The sequence below is a fragment of the Telopea speciosissima genome, chromosome 11, assembly GCF_018873765.1.
Source record: "Telopea speciosissima isolate NSW1024214 ecotype Mountain lineage chromosome 11, Tspe_v1, whole genome shotgun sequence".
In the NCBI taxonomy this organism is placed as follows: Eukaryota; Viridiplantae; Streptophyta; class Magnoliopsida; order Proteales; family Proteaceae; genus Telopea; species Telopea speciosissima.
This window is the reverse complement of record NC_057926.1, coordinates 20,756,471-20,764,239: the sequence shown is the minus strand read 5'-3', so window position 1 is coordinate 20,764,239 and position 7,769 is coordinate 20,756,471. Positions and strand designations below refer to the sequence as shown.

At 41.7% G+C, this 7,769-nt stretch overlaps 1 long non-coding RNA gene across 1 annotated transcript; it reads left to right on the top strand.

Annotated features, from left to right (window-relative positions):
• Positions 1-1,746: 1,746 nt before the first annotated feature.
• On the top strand, positions 1,747-6,240 carry LOC122646738. The gene is made up of 3 exons (XR_006330684.1): positions 1,747-1,948; positions 3,330-3,333; positions 6,227-6,240. It is a non-coding gene; the product is annotated as an uncharacterized LOC122646738 (long non-coding RNA).
• The last annotated feature ends 1,529 nt before the right edge of the window (positions 6,241-7,769 follow it).

Sequence of the window (7,769 nt, the reverse complement as noted above, 5' to 3'; positions counted from 1 at the left end):
GATTCCATAGCCATGGCTGGAAATGCAACACTTAGAGGCCTCTATTAGCTCCCTTAGAGCTCCCAAAATAGGCCAAGCATCACCTTAAGTCCCAAATGGAATCCTATGTTAGCCCTAGCTCAAGGAAATTCACCAAAATCAAAGAGAAACGGGGGAGAGCTAGGTTTGGGGAACTTACCTTGGTGAGCTTCCTTTTCTAGCCACTCTCTCTATCTCTCCTCCTCCTCTTTCTCTTCTCCCTAGGGTCTGGCCAGCTTGGGAGGAGGTGTGGGGCTGCCAGTCATCTTGGCATGGCCTCCATCTTCTTCCCTTCCCCTCCTATTCCTCTCCTACTTCTACTTCTCCTTCTTCTTCTCCTTCTTCTCCTTCTTCTCTTGTCTCTTCTCCTCCAAGGTTTATGGGCGAGGGGGAGAGATAAGTGAAAGAGAGGGGTTTCCCTATCCTTTAAGGGGTTAGATGGGCCTTAGGGTGTGTGTGGTTTAGGCACCCCAAATCATTTAGTGGCCCTTAGGTCTTTAAATGGATTTTAATTAGGTCTTAGGGCTTGTTTGGTCTTGGTCATAACCAATAGGTCCATTAGGTCATGTTTGGGGTGCACCCTAAGTCCATAGGACTCAATTGTCTACTAAGGTCCATTTGGTTTAGGCTAGGGTATATAAAACCCATTATTCACCTAAGTTAAGCCTTGTGGGCCTACTCTCATGTTTCAACTAACCATCTAATGGTAAGGATAGGGATCCATCTAGCCCAAGGGTCCAATTAGGGTGTCCAGGACACGGGCATGTGGGTCCCATAGGAAAATAATCCAAAAAGGCAGATGACAGCACAGGCGGATCCTCAAGCGGATTCAGTAAGAGTAAGTCCATTCGTGACTCCGGTGCTGCTGTCAAGGCCTAAACTTCAAGGAAAGTTATGGGGCTTTGGCCCACACTTCCAAGGCTTCGAGGGGATACTTTTGGTAATATTCTAGGTCTGAGGTTACGGGTATTGACTAGTGCCACCATGGCATTGCCCCTTAGGAAAAAGTCTAAACTGCCCTGGGGAGTAGGGGTATATTTGGGGTGCGGGTGTAACACTACCACATTCATATTCTTTCTCACTGCTTCTCCAATAGTCAATTTAGGCCCATCCCTACCTCTTTTAGCTCTGTCAAACTGAATCTGATCACTCTTCCTTACCAGTGCATCCATAGGTCTTTATTGTACATGACCATACCACCTCAAGCGGTTCTCACGAAGCTTCTCTTGGATTGGTACAACTCCTAGTTCGGTTCTAAGACAATCATTCCTTACTCTATCTCTCCTAGTCTTGCCACTCGTCCTTCTCTACTACACTCATCTTATCTATATTACTCTTCTTAACTTCCCAACATTCCGCCCCATAATTCATGGCCAGTCTTATTATTGTCCTGTAGAATTTCTCCGAATGCTTAATAGGCATGCATTTGTCACATAACATTCCCGAAGCACCTCTCTACTTCAGCCATCCTAGTTTAATTCTATGGGAAATATCATCCTTTATGTCACCCTCTGTGTTAATAGTTGATCCTAGGTATCTAAAGCATTCGCTTTGTTGTAACTCTCGCTCCTCAAGTTTCACTACTTCATCACCTCTCCTGGTTTGACTGAAGTTACACATCATATATTCTGTCTTTGTTCTGCTTAACTTAAAACCTTGTGATTCCAAGCTTGATCTTCATAACTCCAACTTTGCATTAATCCCTTCCATTGTCTCTCCATCAAAAAATATCATTAGCGAAAAGCATACACCAAGGGACCTCATCTTGGATGTGTCTGGTTAAATCATCCATGATGAGTGCAAACAAATAAGGGCTTAGAGCTGATCCTTGGTGTAACCTAATTGTAATAGGGAATTCGCTACTTTGGCCCTCTGTAGTTTTGACACTAGTCACCATGCCCTCATACATGTCCTTAATTATATCCACATAGTTATTGGAGCTCCTTCTCTTCCCTAGGACATGCCAAATGAGCTCTCTAGGAACTCTATCTTAGGCCTTTTTTAGGTTAATAAAGATCCTATGGAGGTTCCTTTTGTAAGCTCTAAATATTTCCATAAGCTTCCTTAGAAAGTAAATAGCTTCTGTTGTGGATCTCCCTGGCATAAAACCAAATTGGTTCTCTGATATACCAGTTTCTCTTCTTAGGTAGGCTTCAATGATTTTTTCCATACTCGGCATATCTACCAAATCAATAATTATTGGAATGCAGTCCAATAATTCTGAATAACAATCAAGGGGAACAACTTTATGAAAACCCTTATAGTACTCCTCAATATAGGCTGCTAATTGGCTAGGATCATTGACAATTGACTTGTCCTTCTTTAAGCCTCTAATCAAATTCTTGGACCTGCAAATTTAGGCAAACAAAAGAAAAAGTTTAGAGTTCTTATCTCCCCAAGTCTACCATTTGATACGAGATTTTTCCGCCCATAATTTTTCATGATATTGGAGAGCCTTTAGATAGGCTGTCTTAGCATCGGCCTCCACACAAAGCATCATTCTGCCTAACCATATCAATGGTTTCCTGGATATACTCCATAGCCAACTGAGCATTTTTAAGACCTTCATTGGGATTACCACGCACCGTTAGCACAAATTAAGCAAGAGAAAAGCAAAAGTACAAAATATTTCAACATCTATGCATCCGCAAGTCAACCCTAAAGCATATTGGAGAAGTCAACATTAAAGTATAAGGAGGCTGGAAGAGAAATGACAAGAAATCAACCCAAAAATAGGTTCTGGCGGGTCAGAGGCAACATCGGAGGCAGTCACCCTGAGTCCAACCTTGATTCCGACCCAGCTTGAAGCTCTAGCCATGTAAAAGGCAATGTTAGAAGCAACATCGGATGCCTCTGACCTTGAGTCCGACCTGACCCGCGATGTGAGTCGTCAATTTTTTTTCTTGTTCTTTTTCTTTTCTTTTCTGTTACTTTTGGGACTTGTTTTTAAACTAGCCCGCATCTCTTCCTCTTCATTCTATCTTCTTCTTCCTTGGCTCGGAGGCGACTTAGGGCTGCGTCTAATCTTGGTTCTCCTACCTTCTCCGGTGGTTTTTGCTCAACAAATCCAAGTTTCCATCCCCAAATCGCATCATGGTAAGGATTATCTCCTCACAACTCAAGATTTTTCCAGTTTCTCCATGTAAAACCCTAGACTTCGCTCCTCTTCTTGCTGTTTTTCCCTTTTTTTTTTTTTTTTTTTTTGAAAATGACCATTCAAGGTTGTCGTAATCTTGGGTCTCACATGAAATGGGGTTGTGCAAAACCTTCCAGTTGCCCCATCCACAATTTCAGACAAGGCTTAGTACCAGATTTGTTCCCTCCCTATTTTGGGCAAGACGTAAGAGGGCTTCAGTTAACTGTTGTTCTCATTGGTTTGAAGCATCATTTGAGGAATTTGTTCATTCACTCACGCTCAGGCCAAGTCCCTACAAATTATATGAATTTTTTTCTATTTTTAGGGGATTCACGGAAGAGCTTTTGTATATGCATAAACCTTATAGGTCGTTCATGTCTCCATGTTTGAAATGCCCATAACCCCTCCTTCCATGAGTTTAGTAATGAGATTTCTTCACTATTTTAGCAAAATTGTGAAAGGGCTTTCTCAAGCCTAAACATATATATGTTTTATATTTCCTTTTTTTTTTTTGTTGTATTCCCCTTGTCTTTGGTTTGTATGGGGCTACTGAGGTGTGTGTCTACCCCCTCCTACCCAACTTGAAAATCAAGCTTTAGGAGTCAATGTTACTGTTTTGTTTGTTGCATGAAGCTTCACAGTATTTAAGCTTGCCCAATTGCTGTATTATATATTTGGCCATGTGATCAAGCATGAGAGTGTGATATAGGGAAGTAATCCCATATCTACATTAAGCCCTATTGTTGTATCTCAATAAGATGCAACTCATTGGGTTTGGGAATGTAACCCAGATGTGAGACAACTCCTACTATTTCAGTCTATATGGTTGTTTATCCCCTTTTTTTTTGTTGTTTGTTTTGGTTCAATGTAGTGGAATCATGCAATTAGCCCTTAATTGGCTTTAGCCTTCTATGGTTTTTAAACTTGATTGAACCCAAGCACACACTTGCGTTACATGCTACACATATGTATGTAGTAAATTTTTTTCTTTTGATTCCTTTCTTCGATGTGGTTTTCCTTGTGTGTAGGTCCTTGAACATCATGCCTCCAACATTGAAGAAATGCTAGAAATGCCCCTATTCAAGCAAATGCGCTTGCAGCTTTTGACCCTCTGTGGTTCCAATCCCTGGAGGCCCACAATCTATACCGGCAACACTACCGGATGAGGGGAATCCTAGAGGGCAGAGACATTGCTATCAAAGAGCTCGAGGCATATAGGGTAAGGGTCAGGTTCGAGGCACTGGGGTGGAGTGCCATGCTCGATCTCCCTCAGTTCTACTATCTCAGATTGGTGCGGCATTTCTACGCCAACTTGAAGATTGAGCGTGAAGACACTCCACATTGTCGGATCCACAGTTATGTGAAAGGGGTGGAGATATCCTTCGATTCTCGATAGCTTAGTGAGATCATTGGGGTGTCCATCGGTGGAGTCCTAACTTACCACCAGTCTCATGATGATGCACATGATTTTCTTAGTGCAAAGGGGCTGGAGGAGCTCTTTCATGACCTCACGAATGGCGCCCAGCATAAGAGGGTACCGGAGACTCTCTACAGTAAGTCCCAACGGATTCTCAACCGCCTCGTGTCAACCAACGTACTGCCGAAAGGAGGGCATTGCACAGAGCCTCCTATTTTTGTGAGTTACTTCGCCAATTGCCTCTACAAATCCAAAGCCATGTGTCTTCATTTTGCCATCTTGCAAACCATGGCTTACCCGCCAGCCTACTCAAAGAAGAAGGCTGATTTTCCTTATGGATGACTCCTCATGAAGATCTTTGAGCGGTTTGGGGTGAAGCTAAAGGGTGAACCGAAGCTGATGTCTGATGAGCTCCCGCTCGACCATCAATCCCTTGGCCATATGGGTGTCAAGACTGACACTTACAATGACGGGGAACCTCTTCCTCCTATGTCGATTGGTGGTACTAGCACTCCTCACCGCCATGGCATTGATGTGGCATCCTCTTCTTTAGCACCTACCCCTTCCATGAGTGACACCGACAGGATCCTCACTACAATGGGGCAGTTACGAGTAGACATGACCCAGGTTTTACAGACATTCATGGAAAGCTTGCCAGGGTGGACCAGCGCTTCGACAGGTTGGAGAAGGAGATTCATGACATTAACGCCCATCTGTACTACTAGGGCGACGATGAGGACAAGTACGGGGGTGGCAGCGATGCGATGGAGGATTAGGCCTCACCACATCAATCTCTTCTTTAATTATAGCAGTACCTTGGACTTTAATTTCTCCTTCTTTTTTTTTTGGACAGTAGTAGCTTCATAGTATGCAGCAGCAGGTTTTAGGAATTCTCTTTGGTGTTGATAGGAACTATTAATGTTTGGAACATTGGCTTGTACGGAACATACATATACCTATATATATCTGTATCTCTTCTTTCCACAGATGTCTCCATCATTTGCTATTAAAATTTTTTTTATCGGGTTTCACACCCCACCAGTCATCTTCCTAAGTTTGCACACAACCAATTATTCTCTTTGGAGGCTTTTAGATTAATCCTAATTGTATAGGGTAACTCAGGCATTTTCAATAGACTGTGTTGGTGCAGAGCATCACGCTCTGATACCATGTTGTCACACCCCCATCCCAATAAGGAATAAACTAATAATAAAGGGGTGACTAGGATGACACATGTCATCCCAAAGGACTACCAAGATCACGATTGCAGTGTTCCAATACACAGTCTTGGTCTAATATGAAAACGCCATAAAGTCAAAATACGAAAAGTAAGGAATATTCCATTGTCAATGATAAAAAAATAAGCGGAAGCATTTACAGTAGTTACCTCATGTTCATACGACTAAGTGATACATAAATAATTTTGACGGATATCCCGAATGACCATAACATAACTACCACAAAACATGTATAACAATAATGTTTATACAAGGCACGCGGCCCCAAAATCAAAAGGAGAACAAGTCCCAAGTATTAATACTGTTACGGCTTAGCATATTTTTGACCCGAACCCTAACCCGAATCCAATTATAGATCCGAAACCCGAAGTCGTAGCATCAAGTAACGTTGGGTGTTCGAATGGGTAAGTGATGAAGAAAGAACCTTTTACAGTAATATGTCACAAACCAGTAAAATGACGGATACCTCCCCTGTGTAGTTGCAAGACCCATCTCCAGATGTACGCATCATGGTAAGTTCCACTAACTGACAAGCATAAGCCATGTTTGATATTTTTAAACTTAAATATTTTTGACGAGAGTGCATTAGAGTAAGTGGGAAAGATCCCCAAAGAAGAACCCTAGGATTTCATAAGCAAAAGCCATAAATAAGGCATTAGAGGCAAGAATGGATGCAAGCAGAATCTTGGGTCCAGCCTTAAGTCCGGTGTGGGCTAAACAACAGGGTACATCGGATTCACGCATGGATTCACATCCAGGCTTGGATCCGGTGTTGTATCCGATACGGGTCGGATACGAAATTTCAACAATTCTGTGTAATATATTATTATATGTTATTTAAATGGATTATATTATAATAATATTACTATAAGTTAAGAAGTTTTATCATATTAATTTAATATAAGTTATATACAATATAATAATATGGTATTTATAATTATATATATATATATATATGATTTATTTATTCATGTAGCACATGGGTAATATAGTATTACTTAAATAAATAGGGAAGCATGAGGTGGCTTATTGGTGAAGTATGAGGTGGCTAAGGGAGCATGTGGTGACATGTTGGACCAATAGTGAAGTAGGAGGTGGCTAAGAAGGGAGGTAATGGTTGGTGGACAAAGCCACCTAGCACATGCAAGGTGGAGGTGTCACTTAATCTAGAGACTTATCATTATTTTTCCTAATTAATCTAGAGACTTAGCATTTCTTCCTAATTAATCTAGAGACCCAACGAATGAAACAGTTTTGAAAAATTGAAAGAGAAGAAGAAAAAGAAGAAGAAGTGGAGGAAGAACTTGAGATCCCATCTTTGATTTGAAGGTAGGGACTCCACTCTCTCTTACATCATTTTTTTTATAAGGTCTATGGCTGGTTTGTGTAACCTATTCTATTACCCAACATTAATTCTTGATAGTTTCTTTAGGAATCTATGGAAATTGAGCTAAATCACTCTATGGGGAGTTGGATGCTCATCTCTAAGACCACTATTGACTTTCTAATTAATGGCAAACCCTAGATTTGGGTCTTTTTGGATGATTTATTCATCGAACCCAACAAATCCTTTGATAAGAGTAAGGTATCATGACCCTAGATGGCTTAGTGACCTTTTTCCCCAAGCCCATATGGCTTAAAACCCAAGTGAAATCAAGTTGGGAGACTCAAATATTAGAAATTCGGATTCAGCAAAGGTGGACTCACAAGTGGACCCAGAGGTGGACTCAAACCAGAATCCATAATCAGAGCTCGCACCTATTCTGTTTCCAAGTGGACTCAGAGGTGGACTCAGGCCAGAATCCACAACAAGAGTCCACACCTATGCTATCTTCAAGTGGACCCAGAGGTGGACCTAGACCAAAATCCACCCAAGAGTCCAGTTCAGGTTTTTGGGGCATTTTACCCCGATTGGACCCAAACACTGTGCCTCCACATAAATGGGCTAAAATTTCACTAC